Below are 21,629 nucleotides of genomic sequence, written 5' to 3'. Positions count from 1 at the left end.
TCATAGTGTATCCGACAGATGGCGGTAGGGTTTACGTTAGGATAAAATCAAAACATTGAGAAATATTACGCATCACTTTCAGAAATACTTCAATTCGCAACCGATTCTGGCGGCCATATGAGTACCCAAGTAACCATATAGTCGTAATATAGCATATTCTTACTTTGCTTGAGTATGGTTAGTTGGGGAATCTGATGAAACTGTCACTTCTTGAAACTGATCCTTTTCGTATTTCTTTCATTCTCCTTTCGCACACTGAGCGCTCGGTGGACCAGCGACTTTGGACGTGAGTCTCGTCCCAGATCACTATGGCAATTAAATAACATATGGTGACCATCAAACCGACCAAAAAAGGCGGAATCATATTAGAACCAACCAACCAAGGACGATCTACGGAAGGAAATTTCCGCATCACCGGAATGAAATACGAAGCGTTAGAGAAAAAGTCCAAGGGATTCCAAAGGAAGCAATTAACGGCGGCGGAAGAGCAGAATATGGTGAGAGCTGTCCAAATGTTTGTTTACATAGGAGAGAATTCGGTAAGATCCTTCCATTGCATTATTTTATGTTTCTTCAATATTGTACAAATATTTACATATTACACACAGCTACACATAGTAACTCGGAGCGTTTGGTACGGTCCACGGATCCTTCCACCCCTGTAGATTCAAGAAATGTTCCCATTCATTTCCAAGAATCATCTTTGCGGCAAATACAACGCAGTAGGCTTGGCCGTATTGATGTTTACATCATATCTCAGATATGCTGTAAACATTAATTAGACAAGAAAAATTATTAGACCTCATCTAACCTAATCACTTTCCAGGATGCTTTCTCGTACTAACTGCGTTTGTATTAGATTAGATTAGATTAGATTAGATTAGATTAGATTAGATTAGATTAGATTAGATTAGATTAGATTAGATTAGATCAGATTAGATTAGATTAGATTAGATTAGATTAGATTAGAAACCCATGGTATTAGTCAGGGTGTCTACTAACTGCAAAAACCTGGAAAGCCGGTATTTTTTCCCCTTAAAATACCTGCCTAATTAAGGATATTTTAAAGAAAAGGATGAATTCATATTAAAGAACTTCATAGATAGATCCACAGTGGATTAATCTCCAGTAACAAATTGGAACATGCATATTTCCTAGAAATTTTAAATTTGAACTAGTTCTGGACTTAAAAACTATTATACTTCAAGAAATTTTCAAGATTCTGGAGTCCAATTCCATGCAGCATTTTAAAGGCTCGTGGAATTTTATTATAATTTATTATAAGCTCTCGAAATGTTTCTGCAGATCACTGTTCTTCTGTGAAGTTTTAGAAGTTTTTTTTCTAAATTTCTTGAATTTTTGTGCTCGCTCAATTTTCATGGAATTAGAACGAAATAATTAATTAATTTTCACTGAAGATCTCAAAATGTCATGAAACTTCCCTTAAATTATCGACACCAATTTAAAACTTCTTCAATAGTCTAGACATTCCTGGTGTTATTAAAACTGCCTAAACGATTACTGAATTTCTTTAAAGTTCTCTAGACTGTCCTGAGTGTTTCAGTATTTTTAAGAACCCACAACTTTACTGAAATTAATTGATTTGCCTTGAAGTTGCGACAATTTTCCTTAAGTATTATAGCCATTATAAACGCTCACTAATTTTCCCTGAACTTATCTATACTTAACTGAAGTTCTCTAAATTTGTTTAATAAACCGGTAAATTTTCTAATGGATATTCATAATTCCCTGACGCTTTCGAATCAATTATAGAATTCTTGGAATACCTTGGAATACCCATACAGCATATCTGAGTTGCTGCAAATTTGCTTAAGTTGATGCGATTATTCTGAAGCTATCTGATCGTCCTCGAAGTACTCGAAACTTTGAGGAATATTATGAAACTAACAAAATATATCTAAATGTATTAGAAGTTGTCTGGAATTTCTTGAACATACCGCTGCTTGCTAAAATGTACCCCTTTTTGGAACCTTCGATGGTGTTCTGTAATCAACATAGCTAAATTTACACATTTTTTTTTAAGTTCTTGAAATCTCAATAATATAACACCCTTAAATTACATTCACGTTTTCCGGATGTTCATATAATTTATATTACGTTCCAGAAATTCTCTCGGAGCTTTGCTGAAGTTTCCGGAAATTCCCTCCTTGATTTGATTTCCGTCGATCTTGTTTTCCGTGCTGAGTACCAATGCTACTGACGCCAGGGAGGCAGCTCCTACACCTAGGGTAGGGTCCATCGACCTATCAACTCATAGACCGGGGTCCAACGGCTTTACTTCCCGTGATCAGAGATGTTATGCCTCAGAATATCCCGGTGGCACCGACTGGGATTGAACCCACGCCTTTTGGGGTGAGAATTAATCACGCTTACCACTACACCACCGGCGCCGCTCTTCTTAAATCTTCTTTAAGGTTTCTACAATTTCCTTGAAATTATTTGAACTACCCTTTGATTCTCTGATCCGTCTTGATGTTCTCGAAGCTTCCCTAAAGCTCTCAATTCTATTGAAGATCTCGGTTCTGCTCGGAAATAAATGGGTTTGCCGTAATCACCTTTATATTTCCTTGAAATTCTCTGTACTTCTGTGAAGTACCTGAAATATTTCTGAAGTTTTCATAAATTCTTTGAAGGTCTCTGTACTTCCCACTGGCGTGCACAGGGTGGGGCAAGGTAGGGCAATTGCCCCTCCTTTTATAAATAAGATGTTTATTTCCACATTACCAAATTACAATATATAATAACTTGTTTTCTTGATAACTTGATTTGAAGGTAAAATAACTTTATTTCATACTATAAGGGCACTGAAAACCTTTTATTGCGTCAATTCCTGTGAGATGGTGTCTGAAAATTGCACCACAAAGGTGCATGAAGGGACAAACTTCAATGAATTTTTTTGGTCAAAAAATTGCACCACAGTGGTGCATACAAAAAAATTCTGGTGTATTTTTTGTTTTCAATGTGGTTCATGGAGGGATAAAAGAACCTTCGTGGTGGTAAATCGAAGAGAAAGCTTTTTATTGAATATCTGGTGTAAAAATATCATCAATCATGGAGGGACTAATCAAAATGAAAAACCCTGGTGGAAAAATTGAATTACGCTAGAAATTTGGAGGTGAACCTTTAACTGAATATTTCTGGTGGAACGTTCGCAATACTGTTGTGAATGTAGAAGAAAGGTTTAATCATTTTTCTGGTGCATAATTTGCATCGTTCTGATGAATGCAAGCTTCATTGAAAATTTATGGTGGAAAATTTGCACCATTCTGGTGCCTGAGAATTGCACCACAAAGGTGCATGGTAAAGCAAACGTCACTGACAATTATTGGTGCACCATTCTGGTGAATGGAGGAGAATGCTTTATTGAAAATTTCTGGTGCAAAATTTGTATCGCTGCAAATGAAATTAACAGAAAATTTCTGGTGGAAAACTTGCACTGGTCTGGTAAACGGATGGGCAAGCATTTCGGAAAATGTTTGGTCTCAAATTTGCATCCTTTTGCTCAATAGAGGAACAAACTTTAATTATAATTTCTGGTGTAAAAAGGCACAAGCGTAAAAAGCACAAGCTTTACTAAAAAAAAAAAAAAAAATTGCGCCATTCTTATGATTGGAGGGAACCTGCTTTACTGAAAATGTATGCTGAAAAATTTGAAAATAGGGGCAAGTTTTATTTGGTGGAAAACCTGATACATTCTTATGATAGGAGAAGCAAGCTATATTGAAAATGTCTGGTGGAAAATGGAAAAAAAAGGAAATCTGCACCAATCAGAAGATTGGAGGACAATTTTTATTGAACATTAACGGTGAAACATTTGCATCGTTCTGATCAATTAAAAGTTCCTGGTGTACAATTTTCTGGTGTACAATATTCTGGGGGCAAGTTTGTATTGAAAATTTTTGGTGTAAGATTCAATCTGCTGCATGAAGGGGTTAGCTGAATTGAAAATTCCTGATGTAAAAATTGCACAGTTCTGGTGAATGGAGGGGCAAGCTTTATTGGAAATTTCTCGTAGAAAAACTACAATGTTTTGGTAAATGGACGGACAATTTAAACTTGACTTCCGAGAAGAACCTCAAGGGTATTGAGTTCTGAAGAGAAGTTCCAAAAGAAAAGATTTCTGGGGATGATTCCATGAAAATTCTGCGAATAATTTCTAGTCAATCTTGCAGATAGTTTCAAGATAATTTCGAAAATAATATCGAGTAAATCAAATTTCGAATGAAATTCCAAAGAGATGTTGGGGAAAATGTCAAGGAAATTCCGAGGATAATTTCAAGTTCATTTTGGGAAGAATTTCTAGAGAATACAGAGGAAATTCTTCTGAAACATTAGGGGAATTTCAGTTCCAAGGTGTTCTGAGAAAAAAAAAGTTCTATAATATTCCGAGAAGAACCTCAAGGATATTGAATTCTTAGGACAGTTCCAAAATATTTCTGGAGAGAATTCAAAGAAAATTCTGCGGATAATTTCTAGTGCATTCTGCAGGTAGTTACAAGATAAAATACAGAGAAAATCAAATCTTGTGTGAGCTTCCAAAGGGATTTTAAGCAAAATTTCAAGCGAATTCTGAGGATAATTTCTAGCTCATTCCGGGAATAATTTCTGAAACTCTAAAGGAATTTCAGTTCCAAGGTGTTCTGAGAAAAAAATCATGAAGAATTATCAATTATCAGTGGACTTCTAAGAAAAGTTTCAAAAGAGCTCTTCGGAGGGTTCTAAAAAATCCGATATTGAATTCTGAGGACTGTTCCAAAATATTTCTGGGGAGTATTCCAAGAAATGTCTGCGAATAATTTCTAGTGAATCCTGCAGATAGTTCCAAGATAATTCCGAAAAGAATACCGAGAAAATTAAATTTTGATTGAAATTCCAAAGGAATTTTGAGGAAAATTTCAAGGGAGTACCAATAATTTATAGCTCATTCCGGGAATAATTTCTAGATAATACTGAGGAAATTCTTCTGAAACTCTAAGGGAATTTCAGTTCCAAGGTGTTCTGAGTAAAAGTCAAAAATAATTCTAAAAATAATTCCAGAGGACTTCTGAGAAGAGTTTCAAAAGAGCTCATAGAGTTCTAAGAAATCTAGAAGAACCTAAGGAATTCGGAGGATGGACTTTTTCGCAACTGGACAAAGTTTATAGACAGCTTTTGGATTCCCTAATTGAAAATTAGGCATAAGTTTGCCATTGAACCTTGGTCGATTGTTGTCTTACTAAGAATTTGACTAAGAATCTTCTCTGAAAATTTCAAGTCATTTATTACCGTGGTTGACATGCTCATTCCTTTGCACAAGTCGTCATTCCGTTAACAATCCTGTACTCGTTTATCAAAATAGTTTTGTGCGCCTTTGGTCCAATCGTTATATATTTTTTAAACCTTTTAATGATCCTATTAGCCTTGGCATTTAGGTCAAAATTTGAAAAAAATTAAAACTACGATTTTCGCTGAAAATGACCAAGTTCAACGTTCTTGCAACGGTAACAGTAAAGTGACTTCAACAACCTATAAGGGCTTACAAAAATACTTACTTGAAATAGTCAAAAATTGTAACGATGTCTTCAAAATATACAAAAACGTACTGCACAAAATTTCAGAAATCGCAGTGTTGGAAGTATGGAAGCGTGGAAGAATTTCAAAACCAGGAAGGCTATCGACGAAGAACTGGACCACAAAAAAACAGCTATGATTACTGCTAGTAAGGCAAAGCGGCTACAAAATCGCTATATAATGGAACATTTCATCGATATTGTGCGCATACTTTGCAAAGGTAGCCGACCACTTTGTGGAAGGAGCGGAAAGTGTGCCACCCAGTTGGTGGCTAACTACGATCCTGTGCTGGAAAAACACTTGGCGGAAGGTGCCAAAAATTGCCAGTATACAAGTAACCGTATTCAAAATGACATGATTACGTCGTTGCACAATGTAATGTAAAGAAGATGAACCACCACCGGAGCAAAAATTAAATAAAATTAGCTAAATTGAACAGTAGGGAAAAAGCTAAGAGGCTTCTTCCTCTTTTATTTCTATCTCTATCTCTATCTTTATCTATCTATATCTCTATCTTACGCACATGAAAACGGCCAATCAGGAGCTGGTTCACGTTTGACAGAAAAGTGGTTCATTTTCGCCCCCGTATTGTCACCTCTTCTCTTAGGGAAAAAGTGGGAGGAGGACAGCGCCATCTACCACGTACTTTGCAGTACTCCCATCCCCAGATTAAATGCACCATAGAAAAAAATTGCCCCTTCTTAACAGGATTCCTGTGCACGCTAGTGGTACTTCCCTGTACTTCTCGGAACATCTTATCGCATCATGGAACCATCCTGATTTTTTCTTAATTTTCGATTAAAGATCTTTAAACTGCTCCAAAAGTCTGGACTAAATTAACGGGAACTGCCCTTAAGATCTGAAATTACCCAAACATCCCTAGATCTAGCTTTTCTGGGGTGCTTAGAACTTCTTGCGCAATAACCCTCAAGTTTTCTATATTTCTCAAATTCGCTTGACACCTGTGAAGTTCTCTGAAATTCTAGGAACTTCTTAAAAGTTCCTGAAATTTTTCGGATGCTAAAGGAACCGCTTTGAAGGTCTTAAAACTTCCAGTAAGTTCCCCATATTTTCAGCGTGTCAACTTCCCTTATGTTGCCGTAGTTTGTTTAAGGGGGTTTACTGAAATTCTCACCATTTCCTTTCATTTATTAGAACTTCTCTAAAGTTCCTACAATTGTTGTGAAGTTAATGGGACTTTAAAAAAAAAATTAAAATATTTATTTTATCATTTGGAATTCATTCAGTAGTGAAATATTTCGAGCGTTTCATAAAGTTCTATGTCGAAGTTACGCGTTATTTATGGTTAGGTGTCCTGGATAAAACTTTTGCTATATTTTGCTTTAAAAAGCTCATCTTTATAGATAGTAGCTTGTATTGCACATGCTTTCGGAAGGCGCCATTTGATTAGTTCGCCGCAATTTTTGAATAAAAGAATCGTTTTTTAAAAGACAACCTTAGTTTCTAAAGAAGAATGTCGTTAGGAACTTTCTTCCTCGCGAAAGGTACTAGGCAGGGGCAGCAAAACCACAAAATTACCTTACATATTCATTGGATGAAAGGGACCGTGAAAGAGGACACTAAATTCGAAAGTTTTTCTTCCAACTGTTTCATCTTAGTATTCTTCTTCGCTAGCACCCTCTGTCATCCACATTCCCAAGCATTGATGTGCAACCGGAGCATCCCTCGTTCATACAATTTTTTCACCAGTTGCTTTTCCCTCGTTCTGTCAACTGGGGGAGGTAGCTCATCGATTCTTCCGGTTCGCCTCCTAGCATCGTGCTATAAGGTACCAGGCGATAACCAGGGTAGTTGATCGATAGCTCGATGACGTCATTTCGTTGGCGTCTGCTATGGGAAATTCTCATAGCAGGCGTTGACGATGGGACGGTCGAGTTGTTGAATAGCAACTATCGTGGTAACTCACCGATTACCTGTCGATCTGCCAATTTTGGAAAGACGTCTGCATTGAATTGTCTCATATAATAATATTCCGCCCACTATATCACAAGAAATTGCGAGTAGCTGAGTGAAATGGAGATAAGTTAAGCATTGGGTACAGGACCAAGTCTCCCCTGGGTGGTGCCAGAAGATGAGCGCAATAGAATCATCAAGTTGCCATAAGGCACGGAATGAGACTATTGCATGGCTGGGTAGTCAAAGTCTTCCATTCGTTAGTCATTTCAGGTGGATTAGAGCAGGTTTAGGTTTAGGGTGGGCGTTGGCCAGATTTGGATTTTTCAGATATAATCCTAAATAGGACCTAGATTATTTAATACACTAGTAACCTCAACTTCTGTCACAATGTTTCATTGTGACTAATCAACACTCAATGGGTAAAATATCAAATTTGCGGTAAATTTGAAAAAAGGGAACTTGGAGTGTAGAGTGCACTGCCCACTGGACGATTCTGAAGCCTGACCAAGTGAGTGGGTTACGGGTTTATTTGATTGTACGTCATTTCCAAGTTATATATAGATACATTCATACCATTGGCATTTTGTATTTGAGATAAGACAGAGACAGGGTGCGGAGGGCCCGCTTAGGGGGAGCGTAACCCATGTTATGGCTTCCATTTATTAAATAGTTCAGATAGGCTGGAAATGATAGGTTCATGGTGAGAAAATGTACCATATGGTGCCCGTTTACTGATCAAAATTAGATTCAAATCGTCAGGCCCTGCCCTGGAATAAGGGAATTGACGATGATTTGTCAAGTTTCATTTTGCATTTGCATATAATTGTAAGTTTAGGTTTGCTTTTGTAATTGTAAGATAGATAGTTTGCCTCAATTGAAACATTGAGTTTAACATGACGAATCATACCTCTAAAATAGTAGTAGTTACAGTGCCGCATTATCTAACTTTTGTTTTGTTTGTTTACATATAACTAATACTAATACCTCCTTGTTTTCTCTCTAATTTGTCTACTATGTCCCACCATCACGATGAGAGATGAGCTACCGTACATGGTACACGCTCATGTACACTCCCAAAATAGTATGCCGCAAGTAAGTATATCACAGAGGCAACTAAAGATCCAGAAACAAAAACCGAAAACGCTGAACGGCAGATTGGTTTACAGTGGTCGACCAGGGTGTGTGCTGATAAATTACAAAATTACAATTACATCATTATTTCATACATCACATCATTTACTGCACTACACCACCGGAGCCAGCAAAGTTCAACAATCCATCGTTGCTTATGCCTTTGTTGTCGTTTGGAACCAGTTTTGCGAGGTAGGTGACGATTGTGCGTATTTCTCGCGTAAATTTTGAAAAGGGCCTAAGTACTTTTTCGTAGTTTTTAGTTTTCGGATTTGAAAGATCGTCGGTTACAGTGGCCTGCTTACTGAGCAGAAAAACGCGGTCCCAGGTCCTTACATATCAAAGAGATTTATGGTAAAATCGCTTGTGTATCGTGTATTTTGCGAAACTCGTTGTTGTCGTTGGTTCCGGGTTTGAATGGACACACAAATTTGAGCAACGGTATTATGTGATATGAGGGGCTCGGTGGCCTTAGAGCAACCGTTTTTGCTTACTGAGCAGAACATCATGAGTCTATTCTCAGGCCCATCCACAATCAAGATTCGTCAATCGTTTTATTTGTTAATATGACTACATGGTAATAACAGCAACTCGGTGATTAAAAAGGTGCTCGTCTGCCTAGTGGCAAACGTTTTTGCTTACTGAGCAGAAGACCGTGGGTTTAGTCCCAAGCTCCTTCGCGTTATATGATCGTTAGGACATCAATTCAGCTTATCGTTTACCAAAACGAACCCTGCTGCAAACCCAACCCTCTTATCCAACATCCCAGTGATTCCTCGTGGAAGTGCAGAGGTGTTCTCGGCTTCCATCAAAGCGAGTGTCATGTCAACACAATCCTTCCCATTCCTTTCTTGACCTGTGTTCGGGCGCGGCCGGCGCTGGTATTGCCTAATTTAAGATCACCAGTTTTTACACATTGAGGATGATTGCTAGTCCCAAGCATCGTCTATTGGTTCTCTGTGTAATTACAGCTGATCTGGCAATAACAGAGTAGCAACCGTGGGCGGTCAATCAAGCTCAAGCTCAAGCTCAAGTTGCTTTTCCCTCGTTCTGTCAACACGTCAGCTGTGATGAACAAAAACAAAACAGATGCAAGTTTGTGATGTCGGTTCTACCAAATTTTACGTTAATCTATAGAATTGATTGAATTTTTGCAGAAATACGGATCCGTAAGAGATATTCATAGAAACGCAGTATTGTTTTAGGGATTTATTTTGTTTACTTAGTGCAATTTTGATTGTGTTGGAAAAAAGTTTTTAAACGTGGTACTGAATCACTAATGCGTACCCTTTCTACCACCGCTCATCACTTTAATGTGTACACAGTAAACAAATATACTATGTAGCAATCAATGCTACTCATAATGATGTGTTGTAGCTGGTAATGTCTTGTTCAGATTACAGTGTTACAACATGTAACAAGGGTGTTATAATAATTATCAACTAGTAAAACCAACAATCAATACGAAACTAACGATTTTAAATTGGCTCACTACATGACTAGCCTATTGGTCCCAAGCAATCGAATAACGTATCCCATTCTAGTCGAAATTCTAGTACTACGCAATGTTTGTTTTGATTCGCTATGAAAGTGTGACAGATAAAATGAGGGGTTATTGGTTTTTCCTATGTTTCGAGGGGTGAATCGATTAGCTTGGGACCGAAGAGAGTACCAGAGCTGAGCCAAAAAGTTGAGCACGTTATTTCGGAACCTTCTAGTCTTAGAGTTACCTCTATGGTAAAACGTCATCAAAATAGCCTTGAAATAATTACACATCAAGTGGAATTACCAATGAGCAGCTGTTTGGATGCAATATTCATCAACTCTGTATTCGTCCGATTAGTAAGTGGTATGTGTCTCCAGTGGGATGCCGTGACCCTCTTATCATTTTCAAAAGCTGACATCTACTAAAATGATCTGAAAAAGAACTGGCATCACTGACAAGTTAGAAATAAGGTGCCTTGATTAACGCTTCGATGGCGCCACCAAGACCATTGCGAGCACATCAGAACTGTATTCGTATTCAACTCTGCACACCTTAATCTGTGCCGAGCGTTTTAGCTGTTCCATGCGCTATGCCGAACGTTCCGAAGTAGGCCGAAGCGTGCCAATCAAGGTGTGAATATTCCACGAGTTTGGCAACCCGGAAGCTATAATGACGTTTGTGATTGTGTATAAATTTTCATTTTCGGAGCGGGAGGTGAAAGAGAAACCGGAAGTTATCAAACCCATACGGTGTTCAAGCAAACTCGACCGATCCACAAGATTTTGATTCGATGTCTATTTGAACTACTGATTTCTTTCAGGTGTGCTGAAACGAAATGGTAACCTGATTGATGGAGAAAGAAAATGCCACCGTCATCCTTCGAAATCCTCTACAACCAAAGCAAACAACGCACTCGAACCAACCGGTGGAAACTAACGATTTTAAATTGACTCACTACTTGACTAGCCTATTGGTCCCAAGCAAATCGATTAACGTACCCCATTCTAGTCGAAATTCTAGTACTACACTATGTTTGTTTTGATTCGTTGTGAAAGTTTGACAGGTAAAATGAGGAGTTCGTGGATTTTCCTATGTTTCGAGGGTTGCATCGATTAGCTTGGGACCGAAGATAGTACCAGAGCTGAGCCAAAAAATTGAACACGTTTCTTCGGGACCTTCTGGTCTTAGAGTTACCTCTATGCTCGAACGGACGGAAAGATGAACGACGGTCATGTAATCGACGCGTCGAGTTCATAGTGCGGAATCAGAGCCATCAATGCAAGAAGATAACTCGTAATCTCTGGATGAGCCGGATTGGAATCTGGATATCTGTGTGGCACAGTGTAGTTGGCAAATCTGCACGCCCATAGGATCTTGTGAGGATCATCAAGCCGGAACCGCTAAGCGCACCAAAACTCACTCTGCAGCAAGCCAATTGTTTTAAAATCAGCAAGGCTTTACAGATGACCGATCGGAAGGCCACCCATCGCACCGGGGTCTCTTGCGATGAACAAGTTGAATTAGTGAGGTGAATCTCCATGCAATTCAAATGGAGAGTAAGCTCACTAATAACAGAGAGTCACACGACTTTTGTCATCTGACGAGTGACAGAGTGTCACACGATTCGCGGAATAGACCTGAAAGACAAGCAATGATATCTGCGGAAATACTCAGGGGAAAACGAGGAGAATTTTATACCGGAAGATCCTCAGCAAAACCGACATTCGAACCTGACCGAAAACCCCTATGGACTTTGGTAGATACATCATTATTCATTATTCATGAACATTTAGTGTTCATGATTAGTAAACATTGCTCGCAGCTTGTGTCACTTTTTCTCGAGTGAGTGAACTCAAATTCATCGGTGCAGTCGTCCATGATAATCGTTTTGTCTTTATTGATTAGTCAGTGCTGGGTCATTGAGCCGAAGTACCGTATGCGTGATAATGTTTGCACCATCGTACCAATAAGGTTCCCGTTTCACCTGTGCCTACAATGCCTTGGTTTTCTTTGCATGCACGTAACCTATAGCTCATACCGTAGTAGGCTGTGTATAAAAGAAAATGATTTACTTAGTTTGACAGTTGCACCATGACGAAGTGGCAGCGTACTCGTGATTTGTCCCACGCGCAAATTTCAATCGCCGTGGGAGTGTCCCGGTGGACCGTCAAAAAGGGTTTGACCGAGAAAAGAAAGGAAGGAAGATTCGGGTGAATCCAGTACTTTCAATAAGGAACAGGAACACGGGATGATTAACATAGTTTAAGACTCTGAGAAACATCCCCCCTTCGAATAAATAAAAAAAACTCGAAACCGAAATTTTTGCGAATTTTTTCAATTTTGACGGTGCAAATATTATCACACATACGGTACGTTAGGCTGATGTGAATCTATCTGTCATTCTACATAATAAACTTGTAAATGTAGCTCGACTCTCACAGAATATCCTGACCTATCCTTCGTTCTAAATGTAAATTTGACCATCGTACGATGCAGGATATGTTTCCGGCCGTTCCCATTTCGGTTATGACTACCGGTTTGTTTTTGAATTCCATGTTTACACCAACGGCAGACTCAACGATTTCTCCAATCGCATTCCGAACCAGATCTTCTTGGTGTAGAGTTCAAACTATTTAATAGTGACAATTAGGACCAGTGTTTATTTGTAGAATCCACCTACCCCGAAAAGGCCGATTCAACAATGGTCTGTGTTACTGTGTGAGTAAGATCGGCTTGCTAGTTGTGAAAACGCGCGAACAAACGACGAGACAAACGACGAGGCAAACGACTCGGGCACTTGAATACCGATCAGCGTATTGAATGGCAGCAGAGAAGCTGAACTCCCGATCGAACCAACTCTACAAATTTGGCGCAGCCGGTAGGATAAATGGTGAGTAAAATTGAACTGGAAAACGAAACAATTTATTTTTATTCGATTTGTGAAGTGAAACGTGCAAGGAAATAATCGAAGGAAAGGTGATGGATTAATCAGAATAGTGATTTTCGTTGTGCTTTAAACTGCGTTCTGTTCCGTCGATTTAGAGTAATGTGAGGTTAGGCTGCAAGTGAATAGAAGCGAGCCCGGAGAAATCCGTAGCGCTAAGATCATGGCGAGACCGGAGAAATCCGAAGCGTCGGAACTAAAAGCGAGTCCGGAGAAATCCGTAGCGCTGTTGTAAGCGAGTCCGGAGAAATCCGAAGCGCTAAGATAAAAGCTGAAGCGTCGGAACTACAAGCGAGTCTGGAAAATCCATAGCGCAATACGTAGGGCGAGGCCGGAGAAATCCGAAGCGCCAATGATGCAAGCGAGTCTGGAGAAATCCATAGCGCTGTTGTCTAATGCGAGTCCGGAGCAATCCGTAGCGCTGCACGTTCAAACGAAGAAAACCAAATCGAAAAGTATAATTGACGAGATTTGAAACGTGTTGGAAAGAGAGATGAGCATAACCTATTCTTTTGTAAAGGAAATAAAATCGGTTTTACAAATATCTGCCGTATATTTTTCTCGGAGAAGAAGAAAGGTGTAGAGTTCAAACTATTTAATAGTGACAATTAGGACCAGTGTTTATTTGTAGAATCCACCTACCCCAAAAAGGCCGATTCACCAATGGTCTGTGTTACTGTGTGAGTAAGATCGGCTTGCTAGTTGTGAAAACGCGCGAACAAACGACGAGACAAACGACTCGGGCACTTGAATCCCGATCAGCGTAGTGAACGGCAGCAGAGAAGCTGAACTCCCGATCGAACCAACTCTACACTTGGCATATGACCAACACTCGTTGGAGGTAACCCGTTGCGGCTGTCTTGACAAAAACACAAGCCGCAGGCGTTTTCGCTGCGAATCAAATTAGACGGACTGAATATTGTTAGTTTGATTCAATTCATGGTGCAGAAAATACTGACAGATTTTCGAAATGTGACAGAAGTTTCCACAACTTCATGGGAGTTCAGTTAGTTCCAGGTATGTTTAAATATCTTGAAGAATGACCAGAGAACTTTGTAACATTTCTGAGAACTTTAGAGCAGTTCCATGAACATCAGATACCCAATTGGAACTTTATAGATGTTCTAAGAACAAAGATTCAGAAAACCTCAAAAAAGTTTAGATATCTTAAAGAAAGTTACGCGAATATCGGGACAGTTCGGAGAACTTCAGAGTAGTTCCATGACCATCATAAACATTAGGGAATTTTCCAGGACTGTAAAACAATTATTGGAAACAATTATTGGAAACAATTAAGAAGTTTTGAGTATTTTATAAAAGATCCAAGAACGTCAAAGAAGATCCGAAAACTTCAGAGAAGTTTAAAGAATTTCGAGATCGTCTGGAGAGCTTCCAGGAAGTTAAATTACCTTAAAGGGTAAGTTCCAATAGTTTCAGTGCAGGTCCATAGCTTTCAGGAAAATGTTTAGAACTTCGATTTAGTTTGGGGAAATTTCAGAAACTTTACAGAAGTTTCTGGGTAATTCTGGGAACTTCAGTACAGTTCCGAGAATTTCCGAAAAATGTGTAGGAGCTTCAGGGAAGTTCCAAAAACTGCAGAAAAGATAAGAGAACTTCAGGGCAGTTCTATTCACGAAAATTTAAAGAACTTTCAAAAAATGAAAGTAAGTTTAGAGAATGCCTGGGAAGTTTCTTGAAGAGACTGTGGGAACATGAGGAAAGTTCCCAGAACTTCTGGAAAAGTTTCCAGCTCCTCTAGGAAGCTTCAATAACTTCAAGGCAATTCCATTAGCTTCAGGAAAACTGCAGCAACTTAAGAAAGTTCTGGGAATTTCAGGGATATTCGAAGGACTTCCAGGAAGTCAAAAACAATGTCCAGATAAATTTTAAAAGCTTCAATGAAGTTCCAAGATGCCCAGAGAAACTACGCTTAAAGATCTTCAGGGAAGCCCAAATAGATTCAGTCATATTCCGAGAATTTTTGGAATGTCCAGATTTTATGGAAGATTAATAATCTATAAGGGCAAGTTTCGAAAAACTCAGGTCAGTTCAAAGAATTTCTGGAAAATTTCGATAACTTTTAAGAAGTTCCGGAAAGATGAGGGAAGTCTAGTTTAAAGATTTTTCGGTCATTTCCTTTTGTTTCAGAGCACCAGAGCAGCACTTCAGCTCCGAGAACAACAGAGAAGATCAATGGAATTACAACATTTTCAAAGAAGTTCTGAATAACTTAGTAAGTTCCATGAACATCGGGAAAATGCGGGTATGTTTTGATGGTAGTTCCGGTAACTATATGACAGTTTCGAGAACTTTAGTTAAATAGCGGGTACTCCAGCGAAGATCAGAAAACTTTAAGACAGTCCCTTTAATTTAGGAACAAAACTTCTAAGAACATCCGAGATCTTCAGGGAAGTCTAAAGAACTTCAAAGAAGTTTAGAGATTTTTATGCAGTCTCTTTATCTGCAGGAAAGTTCCGAGTACTTAGTGCAAGATCAAAGAACTTCAGAGCACTAACTTCAGTAAAATTGCAAAAACTATCAAGAAATTTCAAGGAATCAGAGCCTTAAACCTCGATATTGTCATCAATTTAGCACGAGCCAATAATGTTACATCGGTCTGTGAGTAAAAATCAACACGACACGTTCTTCAGCGCTAAGCTGGTGTAAAATGAAAATAATCATATTGCATTTGATCCTCACTATCGCTCTGAGTTAGGAAGATCTACAAGATGAACACGAATATTGATGTTGAAAACAACACAGGCGATAATGAACAGTCACGGACGAAGAAAAACAAATGTTGACTTCGATACTCAGAGGTTGCCTTGATCAAGAGAATGTTGTTATGTCAAAATTCGAATTCATGCAGGTAGTAGGTCTATCTGTTAAGGTTGTCTTAATTTTCAACTAAGTTGAGTGTAGAAGAAATGATTTGTATCAGCACTTTCAGCAACTAAAATTGTTTGTTGGGATACCCTAATTAAAATAACCATAAAAGAGAGCATAACGACGTGTTTAGGGTATCATCCAAACCATTTGTGGGATAGTTTACCCATCCGGGATACACTTCGTTTAAGGTATTTATTTATGAGGGTATGCTCTGCCGAAACCCTGTGGGTGAGCTATTAAAATGCATTTGAAGACGATACAATAAAACCCCATTTGAACTGAATAACAAGTAAATGCCGATGGATTAACAACGGGAAATGGATTTCCCAAATTGTCTTACTTTCCAGGAAGAAATACCGTACCCATCTGAGAGCAATAAAGATCTTCATCGAAATTTCACAGAACCCCAACAATAACGGCATCGACCACAAGAGCCAGTATCACGAAATGTGTACGTTACAACTTCGTTGTCTCGAGGGACTTTCTGAACAACCGTCGTCGTCGTCCCACAGCAATCAATCAGCGCGCGTCCGAATGAGAGGGAGAAAAAAAAACAAAAAATCGGTATAATTCTTCGAAGATCAACAACAAGAAACAAAACCCCGCACCGCCACACAGTGACTAAATCTTTAAAACAAGACAGACCTTCCACGTGGAGTACCTTCTCAGCTGGCTCTCGGCGCGTAATGTTGCTTTTCTTTTCGTTCCCGGAATAATCACTTTAACTTTTACTTTTTCCCGGCAAATTTTCCCACCAATTTCAAAGATTCTTCTTTTTTATTTTTCAATAACGGTACCGTATTACTTCTTGCCCTACATTCCCAATCTAAAAAAACACTTCCGTAATCACTTTTACTTGGAATTCCCACGAAGCTTCTGGCAATCTCTCGCCACTTTTTTTCATATCACCAGTTATTCAGAAGTACGGAAATCATTATCCCAGATTATTACTTCCATCCGACTACGTTGGCTGACGTTGGATCCTGGATCGTCAAATTTCGCTACCGCAGTAAAAACCCTCCGGGATTCCTTCTATGCTGCATATATTCCACATCCTTCACACCACCAACCAGAAGAGGAAAATCCAACGACATAAATCACAAGCGAAATCCATTAAAATTCAACACTTTGATATCTTCTTCACATCTCCAGGAAAATTTACACCACCACCACACACTTTTCCCCCCTCACCTAAAGCCAACCCACGACGGGATATGTACTACGGGTTACTAACGGTAGCAGGAATGATCCACAACAAAACAGAAAACCTTAGGCATTTTCACGCACGAACACACCCACGGCGAGCACGTTATCCGTCCGTCACAACAAAACGCGGAAACCACACAGTTCCAGGAATCTTCACGTCCAGTCGCGGTCGCGTTCAACAAGCGAATGTCGTTCCGTTCTCGTCCGCACCGGAGCAAGCAAAACAATGGAGACGCACGGTCCGTCACTCATCCGGTCATTGCAGCGAACAAACAGCCAGACGTGTAAACCCAACGTCCAAACAGGTCAACTTCACTCGCCATACTGAATTGCGATGGAAGCGGAAACTGAAAGTGGAAATCGTTGTTTTGATATCCTCCGTCGTGTACACGAAGCCGACAGTAGAGGCCTTCGGGTTGCGAGCGCGAGTTCGGAAAAAAAGGTGAGTCGGGAAAATCAGCTGTGGTTGTTGTGTGTGATAGGTAGGTAAATGCCGGTTCCGTGCGATTTTCGGACATAAACAGAGAGCGTGAGAGTCGGTAAAAGCGGAGCGTATCGATTGAAGCAACATGTAGATATTCACGGAAAAAGGCCAATAACATTGGCGGTGGTGCAGGAGGGGGATTTTAGTTGGAAACACATATAGGGGAAACAGCCCTATTGTTGCGGTACGTTAGCAGCATTTGAAACCTATTGTTGTGTATGGAGGTCTCCATACACAACAATAGGCTTCTAACGCTGGTAACTTACCGCAACTGGGGCTGTTTCCCCTAATCTGTTTCTGAATATCCTTCAATTTTTTGGTGCTTGAATTTTGCATGTTGTTGAATTGTCAATACTGTCTTTAGCTTTAAATTACTATCTATCTATCTATCTATCTATCTATCTATCTATCTATCTATCTATCTATCTATCTATCTATCTATCTATCTATCTATCTATCTATCTATCTATCTATCTATCTATCTATCTATCTATCTATCTATCTATCTATCTATCTATCTATCTATCTATCTATCTATCTATCTATCTTTCTATTATCTATCAATCTATCTATCTATCTATCTATCTATCTATCTATCTATCTATCTATCTATCTATCTATCTATCTATCTATCTATCTATCTATCTATCTATCTATCTATCTATCTATCTATCTATCTATCTATCTATCTATCTATCTATCTATCTATCTATCTATCTATCTATCTATCTATCTATCTATCTATCTATCTATCTATCTATCTATCTATCTATCTATCTATCTATCTATCTATCTATCTATCTATCTATCTATCTATCTATCTATCTATCTATCTATCTATCTATCTATCTATCTATCTATCTATCTATCTATCTATCTATCTATCTATCTATCTATCTATCTATCTATCTATCTATCTATCTATCTATCTATCTATCTATCTATCTATCTATCTATCTATCTATCTATCTATCTATCTATCTATCTATCTATCTATCTATCTATCTATCTATCTATCTATCTATCTATCTATCTATCTATCTATCTATCTATCTATCTATCTATCTATCTATCTATCTATCTATCTATCTATCTATCTATCTATCTATCTATCTATCTATCTATCTATCTATCTATCTATCTATCTATCTATCTATCTATCTATCTATCTATCTATCTATCTATCTATCTATCTATCTATCTATCTATCTATCTATCTATCTATCTATCTATCTATCTATCTATCTATCTATCTATCTATCTATCTATCTATCTATCTATCTATCTATCTAAGGCTGTTCCATTTGGTGAATTTTTACTTAAATTTGACAGATGGAAAATTTTCAAAAAAACCTGCTGTTCCAGTAGACTTATTTCTGACAGACAAGGAATCAATTTTGACAGACACTTTCTCGAAAATCGGCCGATCTACAACAGAGGGATTTTCGAACATCTTAATTTATTTTCGAAGTATCAAATCTAAGTCAAAATTTTCCAAATGGAATACAGCCTAAGATAAGTTTTGGCAATTTGCCCCAATATCACCCCTAAAAATGCTGGATGTTCAATATAATCACAAACGATTTAAGCTACCTTCCTGCACATTCGATTGCCGTCGGTGATTGGATGGCAATCGATGTCCGTCGGTGATTGGCACTAGATTGCGGAACAGATACCGACGTTAAATAAAGGAAAAAAGATCCATCTTCCATTAATCATATTCCGAAGATCAGATCAGATTTGTACTGGAACTGTTCACAGGATTTCTTTGGCATTTTTTAAAGAATTTCTTTAAAATACTCAAATAAATCCAACTTGGGACTCCGACTCTCTATGGTAATACGTACATAATTTTCTTCAAAACGATCTAGAAATTATCTAAATAAAGCTATTGAAATTCGCTCTGCAATTCACTCATAATTACCTGTAAATCATCCTCATTATTCTGTTCATACTTCTGTTTCCCCAGCATTTTCTTAGTATTTCTAGAAAACTTCAATGGAACTATTCCTTAAATTATTTTTGAATTCTGCGCAGGAATTCCTCAAAGCATGCTTCAGAATTCTCGTAGAATTTCACTTAGTTTCCATGCTGATTGGAACACTCGATGGTATTCCTTTCAGGCTCTCCTAAAAATTCCCCATAATTCTCCTCAGAATTCCTGTTGAATACACCTTAAACTAACGTTGGATTTATCCTCAGAACTTCCCATCCAATTCTCTTCATAATTCTTTTAAAATTCTCTAAATTTACCTGTAACTCTCCTCACAATATTCCTAGGAATTCATGAAATTTCCTCCTCTTCTCTGGTGGAATCATGCTTCGATCTTCCGTTGAATTTCTCGTCAGAATTGAATTAGAATGCTCTCAGAGCTCACTTGAAATTATTCTCACATTTGCTTTGTAATTATGCTTGAATAATATTTTGAATATTCTTCTCACTTTGGAATCCAACTTCGAATTAAATTTAAGCTCTTCTCATTTGAGTTCTTCTCAGAACTATCAAGGAATTCTTCTCATAACTCGCTAATGAGCATTTACCAGGATATACCAGAAAAGGCCTCAGAATTACCTTGGAAGCATTCCATAGATTTTGCTTGAAGATCTCTTCAAAACAAAAATGAAATTCCCGTCAGAACTCTCTTATCTTATGCAGAATTCCCTTTAAGCTAGCCTCAACTTACTGATTTACTGATTTACTGATCTGATTTACTGATTTACTGATTTTACTGATTTGCTGATTTGCTGATTTACTGATTTACTGATTTTCTAATTTACTGATTTAATGATTTAATGATTTACTGATTTACTGATTAACTGATTTACTGATTTTACTGATTTGCTGATTTACTGATTTACTGATTTACTGATTTACTGATTTACTGATTTACTGATTTACTGATTTACTGATTTACTGATTTACTGATTTACTGAATTACTGATTTACTGATTTACTGATTTACTGATTTACTGATTTACTGATTTACTGATTTACTGATTTACTGATTTACTGATTTACTGATTTACTGATTTACTGATTTACTGATTTACTGACTTTCTGATTTTATGATTTACTGATTTACTGATTTACTGATTTACTGATTTACTGATTTACTGATTAACTGATTTACTGATTTTACTGATTTGCTGATTTACTGATTAACTGATTAACTGATTTACTGATTTACTGATTAACTGATTTACTGATTAACTGATTTACTGATATACTGTTTTACTGATTTACTACTGAATAACTGATTTACTGATGCACTGATTTACTGATTAACTGATTTACTGATTTACTGATTTACTGATTTACTGATTTACTGATTTACTGATTTACTGATTTACTGATTAACTGATTAACTGATTTACTGATTTTACTGATTTGCTGATTTACTGATTAACTGATTAACTGATTTACTGATTTACTGATTTACTGATTTACTGATTTACTGATTTACTGATATACTGTTTTACTGATTTACTGATTAACTGATTAACTGATTTACTGATTTACTGATTTACTGATTTACTGATTTACTGATTAACTGATTTACTGATTAACCGATTTACTGATTTTACTGATTTGCTGATTTGCTGATTTACTGATTAACTGATTAACTGATTTACTGATTTACTGATTTAACTGATTTTACTGATTAACTGATTTACTGATTTTACTGATTTACTGATTTACTGATTTACTGATTTAATGATTTACTGATGCACTGATTTACTGATTTACTGATTTACTGATTTACTGATTTACTGATTTAATGATTTACTGATGCACTGATTTACTGATTTACTGATTTACTGATTTACTGATTTACTGATTTACTGATTTACTGATTTACTGATTTACTGATTTACTGATTTACTGATTAACTGATTTACTGATTAACTGATTTACTGATTTTACTGATTTGCTGATTTACTGATTAACTGATTAACTGATTTACTGATTTACTGATTTAACTGATTTTACTGATTAACTG

At 37.6% G+C, this 21,629-nt stretch overlaps 1 long non-coding RNA gene across 2 annotated transcripts in view; it reads right to left on the bottom strand.

Moving 5' to 3' along the window:
• Positions 1–17,420, bottom strand: part of LOC135708067 (uncharacterized) — a 72,275-nt gene extending 54,855 nt beyond the window's left edge. Inside the window, exon 1 of one of the 2 annotated variants that reach the window (XR_010518279.1) lies at positions 16,584–17,420. This is a non-coding gene — a long non-coding RNA (uncharacterized LOC135708067). The remainder of the gene's footprint in view (positions 1–16,583) is intronic. The other variant, XR_010518280.1, reaches the window with a different exon arrangement.
• Between the last annotated feature and the right edge of the window lie 4,209 nt (positions 17,421–21,629).

Source organism: Ochlerotatus camptorhynchus, unplaced genomic scaffold (assembly GCF_037179485.1).
Source record: "Ochlerotatus camptorhynchus isolate MF236.1 unplaced genomic scaffold, CSIRO-AGI_Acam_v1.1 ptg000325l, whole genome shotgun sequence".
Classification (NCBI taxonomy): domain Eukaryota; kingdom Metazoa; phylum Arthropoda; class Insecta; order Diptera; family Culicidae; genus Ochlerotatus; species Ochlerotatus camptorhynchus.
The sequence above is the reverse complement of the archived record's forward strand: the minus strand, read 5'-3'. Positions and strand labels throughout refer to the sequence as shown.